Here is a 26,368-nt window from a genome sequence, read left to right as displayed (position 1 = left end):
TTTATACCACACTGCAGTGCCCACTCTCTCCATGCTTTATACCACACTGCAGTGCCCACTCTCTCCATGCTTTATACCACACTGCAGTGCGCACTCCCCCATTCTCTCCCTGCTTTATACCACACTGCAGTCCCCACTCCCCACTCTCTCCATGCTTTATACCACACTGCGGTGCCCACTCCCCCATTCTCTCTCTGCTTTATCACCACACTCAGTGCCCACTCGTCCTGTGTGTGCCACACACTTACCTTTTGGCTCTCAGTCCTCGTCCTGGGGTGCCCTGCCCTTGCTCAGGGGCCTAGTGGCTCTGCTCTACCTTTAGAAGGCACTAAGCCGAGTGACTTCCCCATGCTCCCACTGGACGGGCTCCCAGCTCTGGTACAGCGTCTGTCACAGCTCCGCATATAGGCGTCTACCTCCCCACTCACCATTCGCACCTGATTGCAGGGGCTGCGTTTCCTTTGTCTTTGTGTTCGTAGCATGTGGCCTTGTGCTCCTGGCAGAGCTGGCACTTAGCATGCACGTTATGAATGAAGAAGCGCACTGCCTCCCTCGGAAATCACTTTAGGAGGTGTTTGGGATTTTCCATCTCTAAATCCTCCTTCAGCAGGACTAAGAGCTGTGATGGTGCGTGCTAGACGGTTTGTTGGCCTGTGGCACTCCTGGGCTCTGGTAGGCGCTATCTCAAAAGGGCCGGAGTTAGGGATGCCGGGAATCCAGGTGAGGAGTTTTAGAGTCTTCAGAGGCCAACAGGCGTGGAGCAGGTGAGGTGGAGGTCAGCGTGAGCATGTGACGCCACTCCAGGCCTGTGCTCGCACCAGGTTCCCCGAGCCCTGGGCAGGAGTGGCCCTCCCCACATGGTGCAGGATTCCCCATTGTGGGACTGGAGCAGGAAAGGTCACATGCCATCCTGACACTGCATTTCCGGCTCCATCCCTTTGGGTGACTAGTGTGGCATCTGTGTGCCTCAGTTTCCCCATCGGTGAACGAGGAAGGGTTCTTGTACGGATGAAATGAGGTGATTGTTCTGAAGTTGTGTTAAATTGTAAAATACTAAATAATGGTAGGCTATAATAGCAAAATAATTCTTTTGTTACTGTCATCAAGTGACTTGCCCGAGTTCATACGGCAAATAAGTTGAGCTTAGAACAAATGTAAAAAAAAAAAAAAAAAGCAAAGACTGAAGAAGCATATTTTAACTAAGAGATGCTTTTCACAAAAATGCCATATCATATCCCTGTTTCCCAGCTTGGAGCTTTGGGAAGGAAGCTAGATACCATCCTCTTCTCTCTTTTTTATAGGCAAGGAGCTAGGAAGGGAGGGGAGGACTCAAATACGCTGGTCATGGACTTGCCTGGCACTGTCTGCACACGCAGTCCATTCTCTCTCATTGAATTCCTGTAAGAATGTCATGGGATAGACGTTTTTTCTTATTTTGTAGATGAGGAAATTGAGACCCAGAGAGGTGAGGAAATAGTCAAAGGTCTCAGAGCTGGCAGGTCATCCTGTAACCCTGAGAAGCAGACAGGATATGCGAGATCTCCCAAACACAAAAGCACGTGTAATTTTTTAGAAATCTTTCCCCTCTCCTTCCCTGGCAGCCACTACATTGAAGAACCCCCGAGTCTACCATTTTGGGGTTCTAGGACAGGAGGTCCTGCACGCAGACATCAGTAGGCTTTCATTCACCATGCACCTTCTCTCGCACGGTGATGTCTTGTCTGGTCTTTCGGGGCTCCCGTGAGATCATGTACAGGGAGGGGCTGAAATCCTGAGCAGTGAAGTGACAGGTCTCCTAGGGAATACCTGTGGTCCTCTGTCTTCTCCGTGTGATGTACCAGAGACTCTATGAACATTGTCTTGCCTAATTCTCACAACAAGCCTGGGAAGCATGTGTCCTGGCAAGACCTCAGAAAGCTAACCTGGTTTGACCCAGCCCACAAGTAGGACTTGGCAGTGCTGGGGCTCCTATCTCAAGTCTGAGAGTCTGAGTGGCTGCAGGTCAGCCACTTCGTCCTTTGGCCAGCACACTGTCCTGCCCAGAGCCATGTCCCCTGTCTGAGCGAACACTGACCGAGGAACCCTTGCGATTGGGCCCCATGTGTCTACTTGCAAGATCAGAAGGGCGCGCCTTCCCCGGTCTGCAGGGATGGGGCCTCCTGTGGCCACGTGTGCAGCCTGGAGATTCCTCGGCGGATGGAAGGCAGTTTCCTGAAGGTGGAAGAGGGTTGAAAGAGAATTGCTGAGCGGCTTAGAAGTGATGACTCAGACGGGCTGATCATTAAGTAAAAAACTCTCTCTACACTGTGAGTACCACTGAAATAGCACCAGGAAAGCCAGTCAGCAGTGCATGGCCTACAAGAGATTGGAAGAATGAAGTTTCAAGAGCCCAGGTTTTCCATTGTCTGTGCAAATTGTCATTGATGGTGGTAGAATATTTGTCATTATTGTCACTGCTAACTGTAATGACAGGAGACACCCCTGCCAGGTAGCCTGTGCACGCTCCTGCTGTGCGTACAGCTACTCTCATCTTCTCTCTCTCTCTCTCTCTCTCTCTGACTGGACTTGAAGTCAGGGATTCAGCCACATTTGCCTAATCTCTCTGTCTCTCTCTGATTGGACTTGAAGTCAGGGATTCAAACACATTTGCCTAAAACAGTGGCTGTTAGTGTCGGCACACAAAGCATTTTGTTGAATGAATGAAGGCAATCACATAGCTTAACCTGTTTTACAAAAAATTTGTTTTCAAAAGTGAATTCTGCTGAGTATAACTTCTCACAGAGGTTTCTATAACATAGTAGCAGCTAAGGATGGAGAAATATGGACAGGATGGTATTACGATCATGTAGGTTTATAAATAATAGAAGACACCTACTAGCAACCACATAGCATAGTAGATGCTTTTGCTATACTATTTCTCATCTTTACCTTAATCCTTCATGACATTATTGTTGCTGCTTTATAGATAAAGAAATTTGATGGGTTATGTAATTTACCGGAGCTCACACGGCTACGTAAGGTGGATCTGGAATCCATAGCGGTCCAGAACTGATCATGGACTTTGGTTAATCTCAAATATGTATGAATTGATTCCCAAAACTTTGTGTGGGAAGAGCAGAAACCAAGACAGGGATTGGCCAAGGGCAGGGACGACAAAAATGCTGAGCAAGTCTAAGTAGAAGAGTCGAGTTTGGGTTGCAGCCAGTGTGGTCCTCAGGGAGGCAAGACCGGGCCACGCGGTGCAGAGATCTGGGCAAAAGTGTGGAGAAGCGTCCGCTGCGGGCGCGGTGGGCAGGAGGTGTCTGATCAAGGGCTCAAGACGCTGGCCCTGTGGTTTCCGTGGCCTGTGTCTGCCCAAATGGGTCCTATTCTGCCCCCACATCTGAAGGTTATAACTCTTGCTCTGTTTTGTTCAAGGCTGTGCGCTGAGTGGATCAGTGGGAGGCAGGACTTCCTTCCTGCAGGAGAGATGATATCTCCCTTGGCAACTTGGTTCTATCAGCACTGCGTATAATGTAGTTTCCATACTCATTGATTCATTCACAGTTCAACACGTATTCATGTGCTAATTAGGCTCTATTCCTTAAATGTTAGAAGAGATCTTAGTTGTGGAGTTTCCTGCTTTAGATGGAGCAGGTAGGCGCAGAATCCAGGTACGATTCAGAGCACTGTTCCCTAGGGCATGTCCTCAAGGCAGCTGGAGAAACAGCTTGGTCACAAAGAATCATGCAAAAAACAAACACTGAGGAAGTCCATGGGTAGACAGCGGAGGGGCTGGGGTCTCGAGAAGAGAGATGTTGCTCCCGGCTGGGAATGAGGAGATGCTTCTGGAAGTAGTGGCTTTTTTGCACCATGCCTTGAAGAGAAAGCATTTGTGTACCGGAGCAGAGGTGCAGGGGCGTTCCGGGAAGAAGAGCTGTATGATTTTTTTTTTTTTTTTTTTTTTTTTACCAGCGTATGCTGTGGTAACAGACTATTCCTAAATGTCAGTGACTATAAGCATGAGTTGACATCTTCTTACATTACATGTCAACGAGAGGTTGGCTGGGGCCTTGGGACCCTGCCCTGCATGACAGTGCTTTTTTTTTTTTTTTTTTTTGGGAAGACACAGTCTCATTCTGTTGCCCAGGCTGCAGTGCAGAGGTACTATCTCGGCTCACTGCAACCTCCACTTCTGGGGTTCAGGCAATTCTCGTGCTTCAGCCTCCCACGTAGTTGGGACTACAGGCATGTGCCAACACACCTGGCTAATTTTTTTTGTAAATTAGTAGAGACGGGTTTCACCATGTTGTCCAGGCTGGTCTCGAACTCCTGAGCTCAGGCAATCCACCTGCCTCGGCCTTCCAAAGTGCTGGGATTACAGGCGTGAGCCACCGCGCCCAGTGTCTACATGACATTTCTACCCCAGGAGTCAGGTCAGCCAACATCTTGTACTTATGACGGGAGAAAGAAAGGGAGCCATACCACGTGGTGGTCCAGCGTGCTTCTGATCCAGTGTGGCATATGTCACTCTGCTCAGGTCCCGTGGCCAAGGACCTGTGGCCAAGCCTGACATCCACGAGGTGGGGACATTCTCCCACAGTGGCTACCCTGAGCGAGGCCCCGTGGTGCGGGACTCCCTCGGCTGCACCGCGAAGTGGCTCTGTGGGCTGCCTGCGGGGCCTGCCTGGCTGGTTTCTCCTTGTTCCTCCCTATAAGGTCAATGCTTCTGAGCACCAAAGCCCTGCCTTTGGGCCAGCACCCCGCCCTCAGCCGCACATCAACACCTCTGCGGCCTCTTCTGTCTCCTTTTGAATTGTATTATTGCTCTTAGGTGCTCTTGTAATGCTGGACAAATTCTCTGTGAATAAGGGAAAAAATTGAAGCATAAATCATCCGGAGAGTAGCATTTTCTAATTTGGATGTGTGGCAAAACAACTCTGGGTGATTTTTATTCTTTATTTTCAACACAGAATTTCTCTGACAGGCCATCGTCAGCTGCTATAGAGCAATAAATCAGAGTCATCTTTTCCGGGTGAAATAGGCTTAATTTCTCATCCTTTTGTTCGTGTTTCCCTTCCTCTTCTACCGCATGGCACTTGTAATCCTAATGATGCTGTGATGAGATATGATGGTCAGAGCCTCAGACTTATCAGGATGGGCTGACAAATCGTGGAGATCCGCACTGGTCCCACACCCGCCTCTGCTCAGGCGGGCAGGATGTAGATCTGCAGACTGGACCAGCTCAAGTTGATAGCCCCGTAGCATGCAGAGAAAGGAGCACTTTCCAGACTGCGGGGCCCAGAGGCTCAGGTCCAAAGCTTTGTGTGACCTCTGGGTTGGCTTTTTGTACAATGAGAGCTTTGGACTAGGTGGTCTTCAAGGTCAACTGTAAAATCCTTGACACCACAGACAGGGTTCCAGTGGGCACCTGCCTTAAGGTGCGTGCCAGCCTCTGTGGAAGAGTGTTCATCCTTCTTTCTAGGGCTGTGGTTGCGGGTGATTCCACTAGGAAAGACTTGCAGAAACTGTCATTGTGGATATTTGCCACGTCATTAACCTCAGTCTCCTCCTCTGTGAGATGGGGATGTCAGGATCCAGCTCCTATGGTTGCGGTGAGGATTACATGTATGCTCGGCTCTACTGCAGCTGGTGTTCAGTGAGTGGCAGTTGTCTATGGTTAATATTCTCATTTTTCAGATTAGAAAACTGAGCCTCATGAGGTCGAAGTGTTTCCCGAGGATCTCACAGCTTGCGGTTATAGAGGTGGGGTTAGAATCATCTAGAAGCTCTTTTCCTCACCCCTTTGGGGCAGTTTGGGAGGTGGGAGGACAAGAGCCAGGGCCTCGGGGTTGCTTCCTGGACAGACAGGGAACAGGCTCCATGACCTGAGGGCTGATTCCAGCAGGGTGGGCACCCTGCATGTGCCTTTTTCCATACCACCGGGTGCAGAGTCAATGAGCTAATGCAGGTGTCCAACGTACACTGAGCACTCAACAGTGTTGCTGTCGTCGTGATTTCATCCTCATAACCTTTGGGTGGCCCCGTTTTCGCCTCCTTCCCTGTTTGAGCGTCTCCTCAGAGGGTCTCATCTATGAGATAGCGGTGGAATGAGGCTGGGTTTCTAAGGGAGCTCCAGCTCTGGAAGGCCAGTTACTAGGATTGGTTGAAAACGAAATCTCATTGCAAAATAAGTTCCCTCCTCCATGGGGCTAAACATGGGGGATGCTCCTTATTGTATTTGACGGGTCTAGAAGGATCAAGGTGGCCTTTGAATATTAATCTGTCACTGGTACCATTTTGTCTGTTTGATGTCTAGGATGGAAAAAAGAGGAGTGTGACTATCTCCTGTCTGATGCTAGCATTGCTGCTTGGAAAGCAGAACAGAAGTCCATTTCCAAGGCTTGGCTCTAGTCATTGACCCCCTTGTTTTCCCTGTGATCCTGAGCCACCCACCTGCCCTACCGACACCACGGGAGAAGTTGACTGGCGAGAACCGTGTTGTGTGAGCGCGCTGGCCTTGCCACTGCTCACCTTGGCTGTATCTTGTTCACGTTACACATCAACTCCCGGCTGGCGCAGCCCCACTGCCCCACACTATAAGCCTTCCCATCTCAGGAGTTGGGATGGAGGGGTAAACGTGCATTAAGATAGTGCGTAGAAGGCTTAAGGGTCTCAGCTGTTCCTGAGTGTCACCCCCTTGGCTGTCACCTCTTGGGCATCTGGGAGGTCCCAGAAATAAGAGAAGTGAAGTTATGCTTGTTCAGCCCCTAGCGTATGCCGTTCACGATGCTCAATGTTTTCTTTAAATTACCTGTTTGTAACAGAGAAGTGTAGAGAATCGGCAGAATCCACGCACAGTGCCAAACACGTATATTGATGGCCTTCTGTGTGTCAGGTGCTGCTCCTGAGGACTGCACCTACAAGGTGGTGCTTGCTCCATTTTACAGGACATGGAAGGGTCTGAGGCAGAGAGGGGCTGGGCTGGAGATGAGGATGGAAAGGTGGGGAGGGCAGACCCCAGAGGCCCATCCCAGCTCAGCCTGCTCTGCTGGGCCTTCCTTGAACACCTGGCCAGCGCTGCCCAGGCTTGCTGGGTGACCAGCCAAGGGACCTGAGTCCACTCCCACACACCTATGTGTCGGGTGCATGGCGCCATGGTTCCTGAAGCAGCAGGGCATATGCAGAAACATGGTTTCAGAAGAGGACAGTATTCTTCTGGAAGACCATGGAAGCCTGTAGCTCAGGAAGAAGCAGCAGGCAGCACGGTGACTCTGTGTGGAGAGAAAACCAAAGCCAAGAACTGAGGCTGCCCGAAGCACAGGACAGCTCAGCTTTTTTTTTTTTTCATGATCCGCCCACCTCAGCCTTCCAAAGTGCTGGGATTACAGGCGTGAGCCACCACGCTCGGCCCCCTCCCTTTTTTTTTACTGTAAGCCTGGGACCACTGCTGTGTTTGAGAACGGCATTGCACTAAAGTTATTTCAAGGCACCTTGTCTTAACTCAAATGTATCAGACGTTATCTGTTAACCTGGTGACCCCAAGCTTTCAGTAGATTCATGTATTGATCATCCACTCTGTGCTGTGCTTTGTAAGACTTTAGAGACATCGTTGTTTAAAATGTGACAGTCATGGTTCCTACCTGTGTGACTTTGTCAGGGAAAGTGACAGAAAAGTATATAAAACCTAAAATGTAGAAGCTTGTTAATTAATTAATTAATTAATACATTTTTAAGAGAATGGCTTCTTTATTTTAAACAAATAGAACTAAAAATAATTCCTGATTTCGTGAAGTATTTGCTAGTCATAGATTTTCCACAAGATGGGATTGCCATTGGCGTGCACAGCACCAGCTTGGGCACCCTCCCGCGCCCACGCACACGTCTCCCGTAAGCAACATCGAGGGGCTTGCTGCTTGCAAGGCGTTGTCTTAGGGACCGAGGAGAATCAACAGACTGTGATGCAAGGGACTGTGGAGAATCAACGGGCTGTGATGCATTCTTCCTCTCCAAACGCCTGTGGTTTCCTAGAGATAAAAATGCACCCACAAAAGGGTGAGAAAAGACCCTGTGAGCGCCATACACAGACTGTACGGTGCCTTGGGATTCCCAGGAAGGAACTCTCAGGAGTGGAGAGAGGGCAAGACACTGTGGCCAGCACACAAGCATGGAGAATACATCACCTCCAGGGCTGGGACAGACCTCCCAGCCATGCACTCACCCAGTACCGACAGCAGCTCTGAGGTCGGTGGATGCTGTGGGCTTTTCCATTGTACACACAGAGGCCTTGAGGTCAAGGAACTTCAGTCTCTTGCCAGGCCTAAGATTTGAACCCAGGTGTTTCTTTTGTTATTTTCTTTTTTTTTTTTTGAGATGGAGTCTCACTTTGTCACCCAGGCTGAAGTGCAGTGGCGCCATCTTGGCTCACTGCAACCTCTGCCTCCTGGGTTCAAGCGATTCTCCTGCCTCAGCCTCCTGAGTAGCTGGGATTACAGGCACCCGCCACCACGCCCAGCTAATTTTTGTCTTTTTAGTAGAGATGGCGTTTCGCCATGTTGGCCAGGCTAGTCTCGAACTCCTGACCTCAGGTGATTCACTTGCCTCAGCTTCCCAAAGTGCTGGGATTATAGGCATGAGCCACTGCACCCAACCCAAACCGAGGTGTTTCTGACTTTAGAAGACACACTTCTCCAGTGGTTTAGAGCCAGATAGTTTTGGTGGGGAGATATTTCACAGGGCTTGTCTTTTGGTACAACTCTATAGAAGGATTATTGTGGAAGAGTAAACCCTACATATTTAAAGTGTATAATTTGATCAGCTTTGATACGTGTCTATACGCAAGGAATTTTCAGCACATTCAGTATAACAAATGTTTCTATCACCCCCAAAAGTTCTTTGTGCCCTTTTGCAGTCTGTCCCACAGCAACCCCTGGCCTGCTTCTGCCGTGGATTAGCTCTTGTGTTCCAGGATTTTTATATAAATGGGATCACATAGCGAGGACTTGCATTTGTCTGACATCACTCACTCAGCACAATGGTTTGGAGATTCATCCACGTGGTTGGCCTGCAACAGTAGTTTGTTCCTTTTTGTAGTTGAGTATTTCATTCGTAAAGTATTCCATTATTTATGTATGCATTCGCCTGTTAATGGGCATTTGGGTTGTTTCTACTTTTTTGGCTACTGCTATTAAAGCTGCCATAACCATTCCTCAACAGACCTCTGCATAGACGTATTTTCATTGCTCTTGGTGAATATCTGGGAGTAGGATTTTGGCCCATATGATAGGTCTGTGGATAACTAAGAAACTACCAGACCAGGTCAGGTGCAGTGGCTCACACCTATAATGCCAATACTTTGGAAGGCTGAGGCAGGCAGGTCACTTGAGCCCAGGAGTTCGAGACCAACCTGGACAACATAATGAGACCTCGTCTCTACTAAAAATAAAAAACATTAGCTGGGTGTGGTGGTGCACACTTGTAGTCCCAGCTACTCAGGAGGTTAAAGTGGAAGGATTGCTTGAGCCTGGGAGGTCTAGGCTGCAGTGAGCTATGGCTGTGCCACCACATTCCAGCTTGAGTAACAGAGTGAGACTCTGTCTAAAACAAAAAAAAAGAAAAGAAAAAATAGCAGATTCCTTTGCACGCTCCCATCAGCAGTGTGTGAGAGTTCTCGTTCTTCCACCCCAGTCACTGCCAATGCTTGATGTGGTCAGTCTGTTTCATTGTAGCTGTTCGAGTATGGGTGTTTCCCATTGTGATAGTTTGACATTTACATTTCCCCCATGACTGTGGATGCTGAGCATCTTCCCAAGTATTTATGGATTATTTGAAACTTTCTTTGATGAAATGTCTATTTAAATATTTTGCCTATTTTTCATTAGGTTGTTTGAGTTCATATTATTGGGTTTTGAGATTTCTTTATATAGTCTTGGATACAAATCTTTTGTCTAATCAATGTGTTGTGATTTTTTTTTCCCAGTCGTGATTTGCTTTTGAATATCAAAAGTTTTATGTTTGATGCAGTTTAGTTTCTCAATATTTTCTTTTGTGACTTGTCTATCTTCAAGTTAACTTACCCTCTCCCCAGTTACCTCCATTCTACTGTTCTCCATTCAGGAGGTGTTTTTGTTTGTTTGTTTGTTTGTTTCTGAGGCAGAGTCTCACTCTGTCACCCAGGCTGGAGTGCAGTGGCGCAATCTCAGCTCACTGCAACCTCCGCCTCCCAGGTTCAAGCTATTCATGAGTTTTGTTGTTTTTTTTTTAATTCATTGTATTTTTAAGTTGTAAAATGTCCACTTGCCTCTCTTTTATATTTTCTATTTCTTTGTTGTAAATTCCTATTTTTAAAACTTCATTTTGAATGTGTTTTCTTTTGTCACGGGAGTCTGGTTATAGCGGCTGCTTTAAAGACTATCTTGTGGCTCCAGCATTTGGGGGATCTTGGGGTACCCATTCGTTCTTCTGAATCGATCTCGTTCCTCTTGTCAGTTTCCCATTGTGTCTTGGGCATTGTGGGTGTTATTTTTTGCAGACTGTGGGTTCTCTTGGGAGCCTCTGGAGAATAGTGATGATTTGTCTTGTCAGGTCCTCAGTCTAGTTAGGTTCAGACCTTAAGTTCTGCCTGGCCCTATTGGGATGGGAGGTCACATCTCAGCTCCTCAAGCTCACCTCCCCAGGCCTCTGCTACATTGTTCTGGGTCTCTCCAGTGTGACTTGGTTAATTTTTAACAACCAGCCCTGGATCATAGCATTTGCTGATTTTTGTAGTGCAAATACTTGCCTTCTGGCCAATTTCAAGCTATCCACATGACGTCACTGAATGAAGAGTGGAGAAGAGATGTTAACAGTTGGCTCCTGGGAGCGGGAACCAGCTAGCTGCAGCACACCATTGGGTCTGTCCCACCCGTGTGCCTCTTGGGGAGTCAGGCTGAGACATGTGTGTGGCTCAAATCTCATTTCACGGCTTTCCCATGCTGCTGAGGTCTATCCTGTGCATAACTCAGAGGTAAATCTGAAACGTGTGTGCGTGTGTGTGTGCGTGTGTGTGTGCGTGTGTGTGTGTGTGTGTGCGTGTGTGTGTGTTGGGTAGTCAAACCCCAGTTCTGTTTTCTAAGGCTTTCTTTTTTTTTTTTTTTAAGATGGAGTCTCATTCTGTTGCCCAGGCTCGAGTGCAGTGACGTGATCTCAGCTCACTGCAACCTCTGCCTCCCAGGTTCAAGCAATCCTCCGGCCTCAGCCTCCTGAGTAGCTGGGATTACAGGCGTGCACTACCACACCCAGCTAGTTTTTGTATTGTTAGTAGAGATGGAGTTTCACCATGTTACCCAGGCTGGTCTCGAACTCCTGGCCTCAAGCAATCCGCCCGCCTCGGCCTCCCAAAGTGCTGGGATTACAGGCATGAGCCACCGTGCCCGGCCTTTACAGCTTTGTACTGTTCGGTTGGGTCTGTTTTGCTCAGGGATCAATCCGAGATTTCTGCAGGTTTCTATGCAGAATTAAAGGGTCCACTTCTCTAGCTCTCTCACCTCTAAGATTCCCCCACCTCCATATGCAACTCTGCAGCCTACAAAGACTCCACCCCTTTTCCTGGGCAGAAAGGCGATATTTCTGTTAGAGTTTCAGCCTCCAGTGTTGTTGCCTTATGCTCTGCAATGGGGCATTTTTTTCCACACTGTGGAGAAAAGGTCGAGGGAAAAGTGGGAGGCGCCCCCACCCCGTGGGCGAGCTCATTCCGTGTGTCGGCTCCTCCACATTCTCCTGCTTTTGTTTTACTCCCGGATTCCTCAGGGAGCTGTTTTTGTGTGCTTTTCGGGAGCTTTCCCCTGTAGGCAGTGGGAGGCGTGAGTTGTAGTGGGGTGGCCCCTCGTGCTGGAGAACGCGAAGCTGGTGGCCACTGCAGGCCATCTGCTCTGGCTCTACCCTCTGAGGCCACACTGAACACCGCTGACCCCCCTGCTCACGAACATCATTCAGGTGATCTAAGGCCGTTTCCAGTAACTCATTCAGCAAACATGTAATGAGCCCTTGAGTTCTAGGCCTGTAAAAGATGAGTAAGATGTAATTCCCTCACTCTGTAGAATTCACGGTCCAGGAGCGAAGGAGGCGGACGAAATAGGCATCCAAAGAAACCAGTGCCATCAAGCGTGGCTGATGATGGGTTAAAGTGTGAGCACAGACTGATGGGTATAGCGAGGGCTTGGTTCCTGGGGGTGGGGTGGGGAGAAGTCCAGGTGGCTTACGAAGCAGACTGTATTGGAGCTTATCCCTGAAGAGCCAGTCGATTCCTAGGCTAAGAGTTGAAGGCAGGGCTTCCTGGTGGCTGGAATAGGATTGTGCCAGGGCCCGGCAGCATGATGGTGCGTTGACGGTTCCCAGGCAGGATGCAGTCCCGTGGTACAGGTATGCAGGCAAGAACCAGAGGTCCATGGGCCCAGGGAGTTGGGGGGCTTTGAATACCTTTCCTAACGAGGTTCTGGCATTTTCTGTGACCTCTGCTGTCCCTTCAGCTCCATGTGTCCGGGTCAGGTGCAGGGCTTCTGTCGTCCATGGGAAGCAGTGTTGCCAGGTACCACTGCTGGCCATCAGGTGCATGCTCTGTGCCCAGCGCTTGGCCTGCGACTTTTCAAACCTCACCGTTACACTCTCAGGTTGGCATTATTGTCCTTCACCTTCACAGCAAGAAAACACTTCAAGAGGCTTGACTGATTTATCCAGGATGACACTGATACTGAGGCAGAGCTTGGATGAAAGTCTGGGTTTCTGTGACTCCACACCCTGGAGTTCTTCTCTGTCACCCTGCACTGAGCTCTGGGGCCTGGGACAAGAAGGCCTGTGGGGCCCTGGCCATGCCCCCTCCCCGTGCTCGGCATGGACCTTGTTGATTGTTTGCAAGGCACATTTGAGTATGTCCTTTTCCTGTTTGTTTTTCCCCCTTTAATCTAGGGAAAATGAGATTTCACTTAGAATTGATGAAATATGTAATTAGATATAATAGCATTTTTAAACTAATAGCTACTGATTCAATATGATTGAGGCATTTTGTTAACAAAATGGGGGCATTTCACTGCCTTAAAACCAGTCAGCTCTCTACTGAGTCGTTCTCTCCAGGAGGCTTTTGGGTGCCTCTTAGTTCCACCAGCCTGTTCTTCAACACCTGCTATGTCTGAGGCATTGAGTCAGGTGCTAGAAAGGTGAACACACAGACCTTCTGTCTCCGCTCTTCTGAGGACTCTGCACATGTGCAGTGCTGGCCTCCTCAGACGTGCTTCGTCAGGGAAGCCACTAGAAGCACAGGGAGAGAAGGAGGCCAGCAGATGGGGAATTTTGCCAGGTGGAGGTGGGGCTGAAACTTGGGAATGACAGGAGCAGAGTGTTGAGTGAAACGCGAGTTCGGGGTGGGGACACCAATGCGAGCAATGGCGGCCGCAGAGGCCCGTGCAGCTCACATGTGTTCAGATGGGGCGCCGGAAGAAACCCACGGCATGGCATTTTACATGTCACCTGAGCCCCCATGGCATGTTGTCACAGGGTCACACTGAGGCAGGCATCCTGTAGAAAGAAGGGAAATTTGCATCCTAACATGGAAAGATTTCTGTCGAAAAAGATTGCTGCAACGTAGTCTTCTTGTATAGGTTCAGCTCCACTTAGCGGGGAGATGATTATACAGGGATGTTTATTTCCATGGAGGCTGATGACCTAGGCACGGTGTCCCTCAGTAGATTTTCATTCACCTCCGGAACGGATGGCATCCCAGGACCCTAATACTGTGTTTTAGCTGGCTTACCAGTCTGGCCCATCTGCAGCTATTCTACAAAAGCTGTTGTAGGGCTTGACTCTGCTGGTTCTGTGGTTTCTGATGAGCCTGATGAGGGAGGCTGCCACAGTGTTTCTGAAATCCAGGTGCCAAAAACACTCCTGCCAATTTCTCTTGCTTGCTTGCTTTAATGACATACCAGGAGCAAAAGTGGCCAGAGAGGTTCCTTATTCTTTCCCTCTCTACCTTCAGCTCTCTGGGCCTGAGCTTCGTGTCCCAGCTCTGTCTAGTGTCCGCGGGATAGATTTGGACCCGTCCTTTACCTCTCGCCTGCCTCTGTGTGAGGAAGGCAGGAAGATGCACTTTTCCTTGGGAACCTCAGATCTGGGTCCTGGGCTTTGGCCTCTGGGCCGCGTCTCACCTGGAACTGGGGAAGGAAGCCCTGCCTCACCTGCCCTCCTATGGAGGCTGCCCCAGCTCTCACTGCCAGCCATGCCTGTCTGGAGGCCCAGGGAATGACATGTCCTGTGTGTCCACGTAGACTTGACTCCTGGCAGTCACTTCATTGCCTGAGCTTCAGTTTCCTCATCTGCTTTGTGAAGACAAAACCCATTTCAGGCCAGGAGCAGTGGCTCACGCCTGTAATCCCAGCACATTGGGAGGCCAAGGCAGGCGGATCATGAGGTCAGGAGTTTGAGACCAGCCTGGCCAGTATGGTGAAACCGCATCTCTACTAAAAATACAAAAAGTAGCCGGGTGTGGTGGCACGTGCCTGTAGTCCCAGCTACTCAGGAGGCTGAAACAGGAGAATCGCTTGAACCTGCGAGGCAGGGGTTTCAGTGAGCCGAGAGTGTGCCACTCTACTAGCCTAGTCAACAGAGCAAGACTCCATCCAAAAAAAAAACACCAAACCATTTCAAGGATCAACCTTGGAAGGAAATGAAAATAAATGAGTTAACATATGTGATTGTTGCGAACAGTAAATATTCTCACTCTCTATAGTTAATGTTCTTTACTTTCTTCTGTTGTTTCTTTTCTGTGCTACCTTGCTTGATTTCCTATGTTCTGAACACTAGCCTTTGACATTTATTTCCATGTGGGCTTCTCTGACAGCAGGGAGGGGCAGGTGTGCACACCCCTGGATGGGGCTGGTGTTGGGGGCGGGGGTTGAGCCCTGTACGCTCCCAGATGTGGCAGTGGGGGGCAGGTGTGCACTCCCAGACGTGGCGGGGAGGAGGGGGCAGATGTGTGCGCTCTCGGATGCGGCAGCAGTGGGGCAGGTGTGCACCTGAATGCAGCCCATAGCCCTTTCTTATCTGGCCCCTGCTTACCTCTCAGCTGCGTCCCTCCCCCGGCCCCTCTGTCCACTCAGATGATCATCCAGGGTCCCTGGCTGGCCTGCATGCACTAGTCCACCTGGCTCTTTGCAAGTAATGCTCCCTCTATCTGGGATGGTCCTTCTCTACCCGCAGCCCTCTACCTGCCAGCTCCCCTTACTGTGTGTCTTAACTTGGTCAACACTTCTCTCCAGCTCTTCCTGAAGCTTCTCAGGCAGGATCAGTTCCTGATACTGCATACTCCTCTAACATGCTAAAAGTTCTGTATCATAGCACTTACCACAGCTTACACAAATGAAGCCCGGCTCTCTGTTGTCCATCTCTCTCATGGGCTTCTGAAGCTCCTGGAAAGATAAGGGCTTGTTTCTGATTCATTTTATGTCCCCATGCACTGAGTTTAGGGCCTGCAAGATGACAGCTGTTCTCTGAACACTGCTGAGCCAAACCCAGTGTGATTTGTCCCAAGCTTCTGCCTTCAGATCTGGCCCTGGGCAGCATCCCTGTTTCTGCCGTGATGTGATGACTGCCTGCCCTCACACATTAGCTGGAGGAGTCGCGTGGTATGGTGAGACTGCAGGGCCTCAGGAGACTACAGCCGAGTGGTTCCATCAGCCTGTGTTTCACAGGAGTGGCCAGTGTCCTCTAGCTGTGCTGCAAGATCCAAATTACATGAGTGCGATGGGGGCTGCCAAGGTCCCGCTTGCTTGGCAGGGTGGCCTCCCAGTTGTGGCACCCACACCTTCAGAGACCTGTTACGGCAGGTGTGGGATGTAGCCACATCTGTGGCAGAGGTGATGGAAGCAGAAGCAGACTCTGTGACCACCACACTGCCATTCCTTGACCTCTCTCCTCGAGTTCAGCCAGGCATTCCAGAAGAACCTAAGAGGAACTGAGAGGAGCTGAGATTTTGTCAGTGCACCAGCTTTTCATTTAAGGAAGTGTGGAACCGTAACTTAGCTGCCTCTGCAGGTGCTGCTGGTCCTGAACCTAGTTCCTTCACTTAGGCAGTTGCTGTGGTAGCAGATTTTTTCCAGCTTACTGTGAGCTGAACGTGACGCTTTGGAAAAGCAAGGAAACACTCTGGTTCTCTGTCATCTAAGGCAGAGAAACTTGAAAACAGTTGATTTTCCATTACAATTCAGAAAGCAGGAGGGAGTGAGCCCTGTTGGAGCCCCAGCTGTGTGCCCTGCCCTGGGCCCACGTAGGTCACTCATTGGCTCCTGGCTGCCACTGTGTAGGCAGCGGCTCCTTTCTTTACAGACCAGGAGGGAGGCTCAGGGACAGGGTGACTTGCCCAAGGGCACAGCAGATTAGAAGTAGACCCAGGCAGAAACCAGGTCTTTCAGACTTTAAATGAATAGCAGAAAAGTGGTAAAGAATCTTTGTTTGTTTGTTTTGTTTTGCTTGAGACAGACTTTCACTCTATCACTCAGGCTGGAGTGCAGTGGCACGATCTCGGCTCACTGCAACCTCCGCCTCCTGAATTCAGGTTATTCTCCTGCCTCAGCCTCCAGAGTAGCTGGGATTACAGGTGCACGCCACCACGCCCGGCTAATTTTTGTATTTTTAATAGAGATGGGGTTTTACCATGTTGGCCAGGCTGGTCTCGAACTCCTGACCTCAAGTGATCCACCCGGCTTAGCCTCCCAAAGTGCTGGGATTACAGGCGTGAGCCACCGCACCCCAGTGGTAAAGAATCTGATAGATATTTTAATCTTAATACAAACACCTTCAGAATTTTCAGTGAGGAGCATTGGAGAAAACCCAAAAACCCACCATTAGAGACAGAACAAATCTGGAAGAGTGTTGAAACGATTCCAGCACTAGGCGGAAGGGTCCGGGCAGTGCCATGCCACACCTGGAGTCTGAGCGGGTCATGAAGGGTAAAACCAGGGAGCATGGAGACCGTGCTGCCTCGGGCCCTCAAGCCACTGCCTTCCTGTGCATGGGGTCCTCCGCACCTGCTCTGGGCCACACGCTGGTAGCATGGGGGGCACCAAGTTGAAGAAAACAGCTCTGACACAACCAAGGTAAGGATGGAGTGGAGACGCAGACACCCTGATATTAGCTTGAGTGAAGTGTTACCTATGAACACAGGTCGATGGGTGAAAATAATGCCCAGAACATCTCATGTTTATCTTGCATTTTATACCTTCACAAAATGTCTTCATAAAAGCTACCTCGTTTGATCTTTATCATGATAACTTCCTTTAATAGCAATATTTTTTAATAACAGCTTTATTGAGATTTGATTTGCACACAACGCAATTTACCCATTTGAAGTGTACGGCTCAGTGATTTTTGTTTATTCACAGAGTTGTGCAACCATCACCATCGTCCACTTTAAAACTTTTGAATTGCTCCCAAAAGCATTATAATAGCTATAATTGTTTTGAGCACCAATTATGTGCCAAGTGGTTCAAATCAATTCTCCCAAATCCCGACTAGCCCTGCAATATAGGAGATCCACGTTGTGGATCAAAAACCAAGGCCTGGGGACACTCAAGTGACTTGCCTCCGGTCACAAAGCAAATAGGTGAGAAGAGGGTTGCGCTCCAGTCCGTGTTGCTGCAAGCCCATGCCCTTTCCTCGGCACAGCACCCCTTCCCAAATGCAGCCCTGCAGCCAGGACACTAGCCCGGGCGCCAAAGCCTCAGGGAGTCGAGAGCAGTGGTGGGCGCCTGAGCTCTGCCTACTGACTCTAAGACCTGGCCCTGCATGCTGTGTGTCAGAGGCCGTGGGGAATGAAGCTCCGGGCACCGGCTCCTCCCTGCTTTTGCTGGACCTGTGGCTGTTTGGACCCAGCAGGCCAAGCAGTCCCGTTAAGATGGAAAAACTGCTTCCTCAGGAGGCCTCTGCAGAAAGAGATCAATTTAAAATGACCCGTGGTGCAGGAGGAGCCCAGGTCTTGCACTGCCTTCTGCCGTTTGGAGAGGGAGGGCAGCTGGCAGCCAGTGGCATTAGGTGAATTCCATTTTATTAAGCACTATTTTCTGCACTGAAGAAAACAATACTTAAAGGTCCTAAAATAAACATTGATCCGGAGAAGTGCAAGCGAAGGGGCTGTGCTTCCCACAGCAGTGCTGGCTGGGATGGAGGGAGAAGCTCCCGATGTCGGGCACTTCCACGCTGAGAACAGCACTGCTCAGGGAAGGCAGTGTCTGGCTGAGTCCTAAAGGGCAAGGGGAGCCGGCTCCGTGGTGGGAGGGCCGGGGAGGGCCCCTCGCTCTGGCCGGTTTGCTCACGCTCTGGTGACTGGCGGGTAATTTCCACTCGTAGGAACTCAGTGCACCTCTCTGTGACCTGAGGGTAGTGATATAGGATCTCCTTAAGCATAAAATGAGAAGCTGTGTATTTGGGGCTTTCCCAGTGCAGGGTCGGGGGCTCTTCGCAGGTTCCCTCCCTGGGAGACCAGCCAGGCTGACAGATCGAGGAAGCAGAGTGCTCAGAGCACACCATCCCTCTTCGGAGAAGCCACCTCTGCAGCAAGAGGCCACCTTCCCCTGATGCTCACTCTACTTCCAACCCTTGGCCTTCTCTGAACTCACAGAATCCAAACTGAAGAAATAATGGGCCTCACGCAACCTCCAATTTACAGTGAGGAGCTCAAGATTCAGAAAACAAGATGCCTGCGAATCATAGACTTCCATGATTGAAGGAGTGCCAGGCTCTGTCTCACGCTTGCACCTCCCCAAGTTTCTCCCATTGAGTGTTTTCTCTAGCCCTACATGGAGCAAAGAACAGGACCACAGACTGCCTGGCCCCAGGCCACAGCTTGTTTATTTGCAGCACGGACCTCTGGCAGAGCTCTCAGTCCCCTAACTGCATGGGCCGCAGCTGGCTGTGGGAGTGCTGGGCTGCTTGTTAACAACGAGCGGTATTATCTCCAAGCACCTGTCAGCATGTGTGCCCGAGTTCAGGCGATGGGGACGACTCTGTGGACCCTTTCAGTCAACGCTTACCACAGGTTCCTGGCTCCTGCCAGCCTGGCTTTGACTTCTCCGTCTCCCATTTGCCATCTCTGTGGCCTTGGGCAAGCGACCTTATTTTCTGCAACAGGCGAATCTGCTCCCTCCCAGGGCTGCTGCGAAGATGGAGGCGGTGGCGACCGAGCCTGTTGCTTGGCAGCGGGGTAGGCCCACAGCAGGCCCAGGGGACGGGGGCGCCATTGCTTTGGTGTTGGTGCATTCTCCGATGGTGCTTTGATTGGATCACCTAGAGCTTTGACTTTCAAAATACAGCTTATCTTTCCCCTTTAATTGAAAATAATAATGGCCGGTCGCGATGGCTCAAGCCTGTAATCCCAGCACTTTGGGAGGCCGAGGCAGGCAGATCACAAGGTCAGGAGATCGAGACCATCCGGGCTAACACAGTGAAACCCCGTCTCTACTAAAAATACAAAAAATTAGCCTGGCATGGTGGCGGGCGCGTGTAGTCCCAGCTACTTGGGAGGCTGAGGCAGGAGAATGGAGAATGGTATGAACCCGGGAGGCGGAGCTTGCAGTAAGCCGAGATCGCGCCACTGCGCTCCATCCTGGGCAACAGAGCGAGACTCCGTCTCAACAAAAAAAAAAAAAAAAAAGAAAAGAAAATAATAATGAAGAAGGATTTCTCTTTTTTACCATAATTGATCTAGGAGGCTGAAGGATAAAATGATCCTCTCTCAGGGCGTGATCCATACATCCGTGTTCACGCCATTTCCTTGTCTGCTCAAAGTCCCTTCTCATTCAGGATGGACGAGTCAGGAAGATGACTGCTTCCCTCTCACTTGGCATCGTACTTCTTTGCAAAACAGCATAGGCTGGTGTTCTGCACAGGCTGGTTTCACATATGATGTACCACATACATTTGGAAAGCTAGTCTTATAACTAACAACTATCTCTCAATGAAAGTTCAGTTGAATTATATGTGGCTAGCCTCCTGAGATCCGACTCCTTGATTTGTATTTAAATGTCATTGTGACTTCCCTGGTGAGGCTATCCGCTGTTCAAAGACTGAATCATATGATCTGGTATTTTAAAAACCACCATTTTTTTATAGACTCTTCAAAAATCACAGCACCTTTTTTTAGTGCCGACTCTTGACTATTATTGTCACATTTGGCCATAAAATTAAACATGAAAATTGGCATTCAATAATAGTATTAATTTTATTTAACTCTGCCGTCAGAGATGAACAGAAGCAAGTAGCGGTGGAGACCATCTGCCCGGGAGGCAGCGGAGTGCCGCGTTCCGAGGAGCGGATGGAGGGCCGGCCCCGCATCTGGTATTTGAAATGAAGCCCCTCCTTGGCCTTGCTTTTCACTTTGCAACCTTAGGTCATCTCCTTAGCGCCTCAGCTCCTTGGTCTCTCCATCTGTAATGCGGGTTTCAGAATCATGACAGCAGCCACTATTTATAGAGTGCTATTTATGTACTGGATACTTCGCTGACCGTTTGTATCCACCATCTATCTTATTTAATCTACACAAAATCTTACAAAGTGGGGTGTATCAGCCTCAATCAGATTTAAAAAACTAAACCCCAGTGTGTTTTGCACATTGTGAGGAACTTTAAAATTGTGAGCGAAGGTGACTATTCCAGGAGGACAGTGTCTTGAGGGGTTTATGTAGTTGGACAAGCCTCCCAGAAGAGCCATAGTTTGATTGTGTGTTTTATAGGCCTGTACAAAAGTAATTGCACTGACCTAAATATAAGCTCCCCTGAAGTCCTGCCTTGGAAGATTTGTGTGGGCCTGGTCCTTTCCTCCATCTAGGATTTAAGTCTATTCCCTTTAGCGAATCTCTAGAGAGCATTTCAAAGTGCCAAGTGCATTTACACGCAGAAGCCCCTTCCTCACAGGGTGACCAGTGACCCAACTAGTATGCTTCTTATTTTCCAAAAGGAAGTTTGGGTGTAGAGAAGCTAAGGCTTGTGTGGAAGAGACGCAGGTGACTCAGACAGCCCTTCCCTCACAGAGCTCCCAGCCCAGGACCAAAGATTGCTCTCTGGGTCAGCAGACAGCTGTGGCAAGGACTGGCCTCTTGTCCCCTCTGCCCATTCAGGGAAGATGTCTCTGCCCTGATGTTCCCCGCAGAAGCCCTCCTGTTCTGCAGAGAATCCTGGACTGGGGTCCCAGACCCAGATTCTTGTCTTAGTCAGACACGAACAGCGGGTAATACGCCTTGTCCTCAGCATGAAGTCCTTACTTTATTAAAAATTGAAACAAGGCTGGCGTGGTGGCTCATGCCTGTAATCCCAGTATTTTGGGAGGCCGAGGTGGGAAGATCACTTGAAGTCAGGAGTTCGAGACCAGCCTGGGCAACATGGTGAAACCCCATCTCTACTAAAAATACAAAAATTAGCCAGATGTGGTAGTATGCACCTGTAATCCCAGCTACTTGGGAGGCTGAGGCACGAGAATCGCTTGAACCCAGGAAGCGGAAGTTGCAGTGAGCAGAGATTGCACCACTGTACTCCAGCCTGGCCAACAGAGCAAGACTGTGTCTCAAAAAAAAAATCAAAATAATAATATTAGAACCCACTCTAGCAAAAAGTCATCACTCAAAGAGCTGTTACCTTGCTGGGCAGACCCCTGGGCAGGGCCCGGCACCGCCACCCTCCAGGAGCCCGCCCAAAAGGCCATTCCTGCCAACACCCACTGCAGACGAGGCAGGTGCCTTCGCCGTCAGTTCTGCGCGGGTTTCCTTACTGGCCTTTTCCACGCAGTTTCCAAAGATGATGATTTCCCACCCCTTTGCTGTGACTTGCCAGAGCATCAGCCACGGTTCCGAGTCACTTTTTGGAAACGTTCTGATGGGGAATTGCATGAATATTCTCTGATATGTGTCACTGACCCCAACATAAGACCTCACCTGTGTGTTTAAGCTTAAACCCAGGGCGAGGAGGGATGTGCCGTCCTGTGCAAACCACACCTGCAGGTGGGCAGGCTTCCGAGGCTGTGGGGGCCAAGTGGTGAGGGCGGTGGCATGAATGTAGCATCAAGGCGTTGTTGCTTTGTTGTTGTTATGAAAAGTAGGTTGCTCATTGAGAAAGCCGTTATGGAGCCATCAAGGCACTCAGCCGATCGTGGCCTGTGGCCTGGTGACAGTAGACCCTGTGCGGGTGCTAAGAACATGCAAACCCTCCCAGCTGTTAGGTGCGGGTGGCACTGACTGCATTCCACAGAGGTGCTCAGGGAAGTGTCAGGCCTTGCCCCAAACTCACCTCCAAGCCAAGCTGGGCATCCAGCCCAGGTGCTGGGCTCTGAAGCCTGCCGCCATCTCCCGCTGCGCTGCTGCCCCGGTGCCTACCACGATGGACAGGCCACTGCCAGCTACACCTCAGTGCCTTCCGCCCTTCCTCTCTGGAAGATGACTGCAATAGGTGGTCTCAGCTTCGTGCCCCTCGGTGGCCCTGGGTTTCTTCCTTACCTTCCAGCACCTGGGTGTCCCTGCCTGCGGGTCGTCTCCCTGCGAGCCTCTCAGCCAAGCGCCACCACCCCGCATGCCCTCTGGCACTCCCTGTGGGGCAGACACCTCGTCCACATCTCTCCAGCCACCCACCGTCATTGGGAGCTCTGCTCTCCACAGGAGTGACAAGCCTCAAACCTGATGGCCTCGGCCCTCATTCAAAGTTCTGGCAGTGCTGCCATTGAATTTAGAGCAAGGTCACCTACCAGGGCAGCCGGCCAGGGGCTCTCGCCTTCCATGACGCAGGCCTTGCAGCTGCTGCACACGATGCAGTGGTGTCTTCCGGCAGGGGTGAACCCAGGTGTGAGGACCCCTCCATGGGAAAGCCTCTCGCAGTTTTCCGGGTTAACAGTCACAGGGCTGCCGTCACTTCCTGGTGGGGAGGAGCCAGGAGGAGGGGGCTCAGGTTTAGGGGCTGTGCCTGGGACCAGGTGGATAGAAGTATTAGAGGTGGATAGAGGTATTAGGTAGAGCCCCTCTGTGGTTTGGGGAATTCATCCTTGGCTCTTGGAATTCTGGCAATAGGACTTGAAGCTGGGTGACCTTAGGTGAGTCACTCGATTTCTTGGTACCCCAGTTTTGTCACTGCAGGAAAAGGAACGCGGCCTTTGGGATTTTTGCCAGCGTTGGCCATCCCAGGGCTGCAGAGGAGAAGGCAATTGTAAATGTGGGAAGCAGTTGGCCGTTAACACAAGCAGCAGGCCTGTTGGAGGCAGGGTCTGCAGTTTCAGGGTCTCTGTCCCATGCTGCTCTGCAAACAGCATGAGCAAGAAATGGTCTCTCTTTAGGTGTCCTGCCTAAGCAAAGCAGAGCCAAGTAAAGCTCAAGGCAAAACACAGAGGATGGAGTCTGTGACACAGGCTCTGAGCGAGGCTTGCTAGCTCCATGATGTTGGGCCAGATGGCTTGGGCACCCAGAGGTGCAGCCTGTCATCTGTAACATGAAGCAGAGCTTGGCCTTCCCTGGGCTGGCTGTAAGTTAACAAAGATGAGCATACACACAGAACACCCAGTGCCGGGCTTGGCACACAGCAAGTGCTCCTTACATTTTGTTTTCTTCCCTTTTCTGTTTTATGGGCAGAGTTGGCTACAGTTTTGTTAAGGTTGGAGGAGGGTGATAGAGTGTGATGATTACTCAACCAGAAATTGTTTGAAAGATACCCCCAGATTAGATATCACACAGTTGTAGTTCCAGTGGCCGCAGCATCCAGCGTGTGCTCTGACCCAGGGAGCTGCCTGCTGGCTGTTTCTCTTTTCTGTGTTCAACAGGAAGAGAACCTGGTACTGTTGTCAAACTCAACTGAGAGGTGAAAGTTGTTAGTTCCTTTTGGATTATCAAGCAGTGAACTTAAGCTGGCCTTTTTCATGAAACTTAGGAAATATTCTGACCTTTTGTTGAAGAGAGCACTAGTTTGCTTCAGTCTGCCTTTGAGGCGGGGAAATAAGAGGAGCTTTTTGCTGGGTGGAAAATTAGAAGCTCTCGCTGCACGGGTAGGTTACTCACAAGGGAAGAAAGAGACATGGTTAGTAAGCTTCTGAAAAAATGTTCAACCTCAGGGGTAATTCAGACCTCGGGGGTAATTCAGACCTGCACATTAAAACATCAGTGGAGTGGCATTTTGCCTATTACTAGCAAAGATTAAAAACTGATCATCGCCAATATTGGCAGTGGTGCAGAGAGGGAGGCAGGCCTGTCCATGCTGCTCGGAGATGAGCTTCTGGAAGACTCGGCCTCTGAGCCTGAAACACCTCACACCCTCCAATGAGTGGCTCCACGTCTGGGAACAGTTCCTGAGAGTCAGTTGTAAGTGCAGGCAGAAACACTCAGCACAAAGATGTTTGTCAGGTCTTTTTCTACAATAGTCATTTTTTTTAAACATGGAAAAGAGCTGAGAGTCCAAAAAATAGGAGAACCATTCTGTAGGCTATGATACAACCCTAAGATAGAATATTTCGCAGACTAATTTTTAACGATGGGAAAATATTCATAGCATATTAAGAGAATAAAACAAGACTTCAAACTATGTGTGTGGGTGTATTTCTTTGTGTATATGATACATCATGATTTATACATATATATGTAGTGATTTTAAACTATGTTAAATACAAATACTTAGGGAAAAGACTGTAAAGATATTAACATTAGAGTATAATATTTGAATGCTTTTATTTTCTTTTTTATGCTTTTTTCTATCTTCCAACTGTTTAACAATAAGCTATCTACTTAGATAACCAGAAAATAATAGTAAAAGTGATTTTTTTAAAAAGCGTGTTTTGCCACAAAAGCACTGTCCTCTGCTTGCGGAGAGCGTCTCTAGCTCTTGTGTGGCTCAGCCCCGCATGTCATGCCTCAGGCCGAATACTAGAGATTTATTGGCACTGCAGTAGTTCTTTCCCAAGCTGTCGTGGAGACTGAGACTTCTTTGGGTCTTATCTTGTCTTTATATCCCCTTAACAGCAGGTCCTCTTATTTCTTGCTTGTTCAAGGGAATAGCCACAGGGGCCAATTAGAGCATGGTTTTGCTGAATGTTTTGGCCACAGCACAATCTATGCAATAATAAAAAAAAAAAGGCCTACTTTTTTTTTTCTTTTAAGACAGAGTCTCACTCTGCCATTTAGGCTGGAGTGCAGTGGCACAATCTTGGCTCACTGCAACTTCCGCCTCCTTGGTTCAGGCAATTCTCCTGACTCAGCCTCCTGAGTAGCTGGGACTACAGGTGTGTATCACCATACCTGGCTTATTTTTGTATTTTTAGTAGAGATAGGGTTTCACCATGTTGGCCAGGCTGGTCTCAAACTCCTGACCTCTAGTGATTCTGCCTGCCTCGGCCTCCCAAAGTGCTGGGATTACAGGTGTTGCACCCGGCCCAAAACACCTACTTTTATCCATTGACTGATAAACCCTCTGTTGTTGTATTAGTTTGTTTTCATGCTGCTGATGAAGACATACCCGAGACTGGGCAATTTACAAAAGAGGTTTAATTGGACTTACAGTTCCACGTTGCTGGAGAAGCCTCACAATCATGATGAAGGCAAGGAGGAGCAAGTCACGTCTTACATGGATGACAGCAGGAAACTCCCCCTTATGAAACCATCGATCTTGTGTGACTTATTCACTACCCCGAGAACAGTATGGGGGAAGCCACCCCCATGATTCAATTATCTCCCACCACGTCCCTCCCACAACACATGGGAATTATGAGAGTACAACTCAAGATGAGATTTGGGTGGGGATACAGCCAAACTCTATCATTCTGCCCCTGGCCCCTCCCAAGTCTCATATCTTCACATTTCAAAACCAATCATGCCTTCCCAACAGTCTCCCAAAGTCTTAACTGATTTCAACATTAACTCAAAAGTCCACAGTCCAAAGTCTCATCTGAGACAAGGCAAGTCCCTTCCACCTATGAACCTGTAAAATCAAAAACAAGCTAGTTATTTCCTAGATACAATAGGGGTACAGACATTGGGTAAATGCAACCGTTCCAAATGAGAGCTGAGGGGGGCTGTGGGAGGGGCATGCCCACCTGGCCTGAGAAGGAAATGGTAGGGGGAGGAGGCAGACAGCACTCAGAGGATAAACAGGCAGTTCCCAGTGGGCTGATGGGTCCCCAGGGTTAAATAATTGTCAGCGTTCTCCATGACTGCACAGGAGTTTAAGTCGCCATCCAGCTCACTATCTATGGCACACTGGTTCTTTCCTGCCTTGCTGTGTTATGGAATTGAAATTTTTATCTGGGGTAACACAGGTCTTCCCAGAGGTTTGAAGCAATGACTGTGTCTTCAGCTCCAAATTGTGTGTTGAACCAGCTCTGAAGTCAGGGCCACCTTGGGAGTCTATTATTTCAT

The 26,368-nt window shown here is 49.5% G+C and overlaps 1 protein-coding gene and 1 long non-coding RNA gene across 6 annotated transcripts in view; one reads left to right on the top strand and one right to left on the bottom strand.

Moving 5' to 3' along the window:
• Positions 1-26,368, top strand: part of TRAPPC9 (trafficking protein particle complex subunit 9) — a 725,402-nt gene that overhangs the window by 525,320 nt on the left and 173,714 nt on the right. The gene's annotated exons all lie outside the window — the stretch shown is intronic.
• LOC134731011 (uncharacterized) lies at positions 16,774-25,570 on the bottom strand. The gene is made up of 3 exons (XR_010113040.1): positions 25,512-25,570; positions 22,726-22,892; positions 16,774-20,424 (listed from the first exon to the last, which is right to left on the bottom strand). It is a non-coding gene; the product is annotated as an uncharacterized LOC134731011 (long non-coding RNA).

Source organism: Pan paniscus, chromosome 7 (assembly GCF_029289425.2).
Source record: "Pan paniscus chromosome 7, NHGRI_mPanPan1-v2.0_pri, whole genome shotgun sequence".
In the NCBI taxonomy this organism is placed as follows: domain Eukaryota; kingdom Metazoa; phylum Chordata; class Mammalia; order Primates; family Hominidae; genus Pan; species Pan paniscus.
This window is presented reverse-complemented; position numbering and strand designations above follow the sequence as displayed.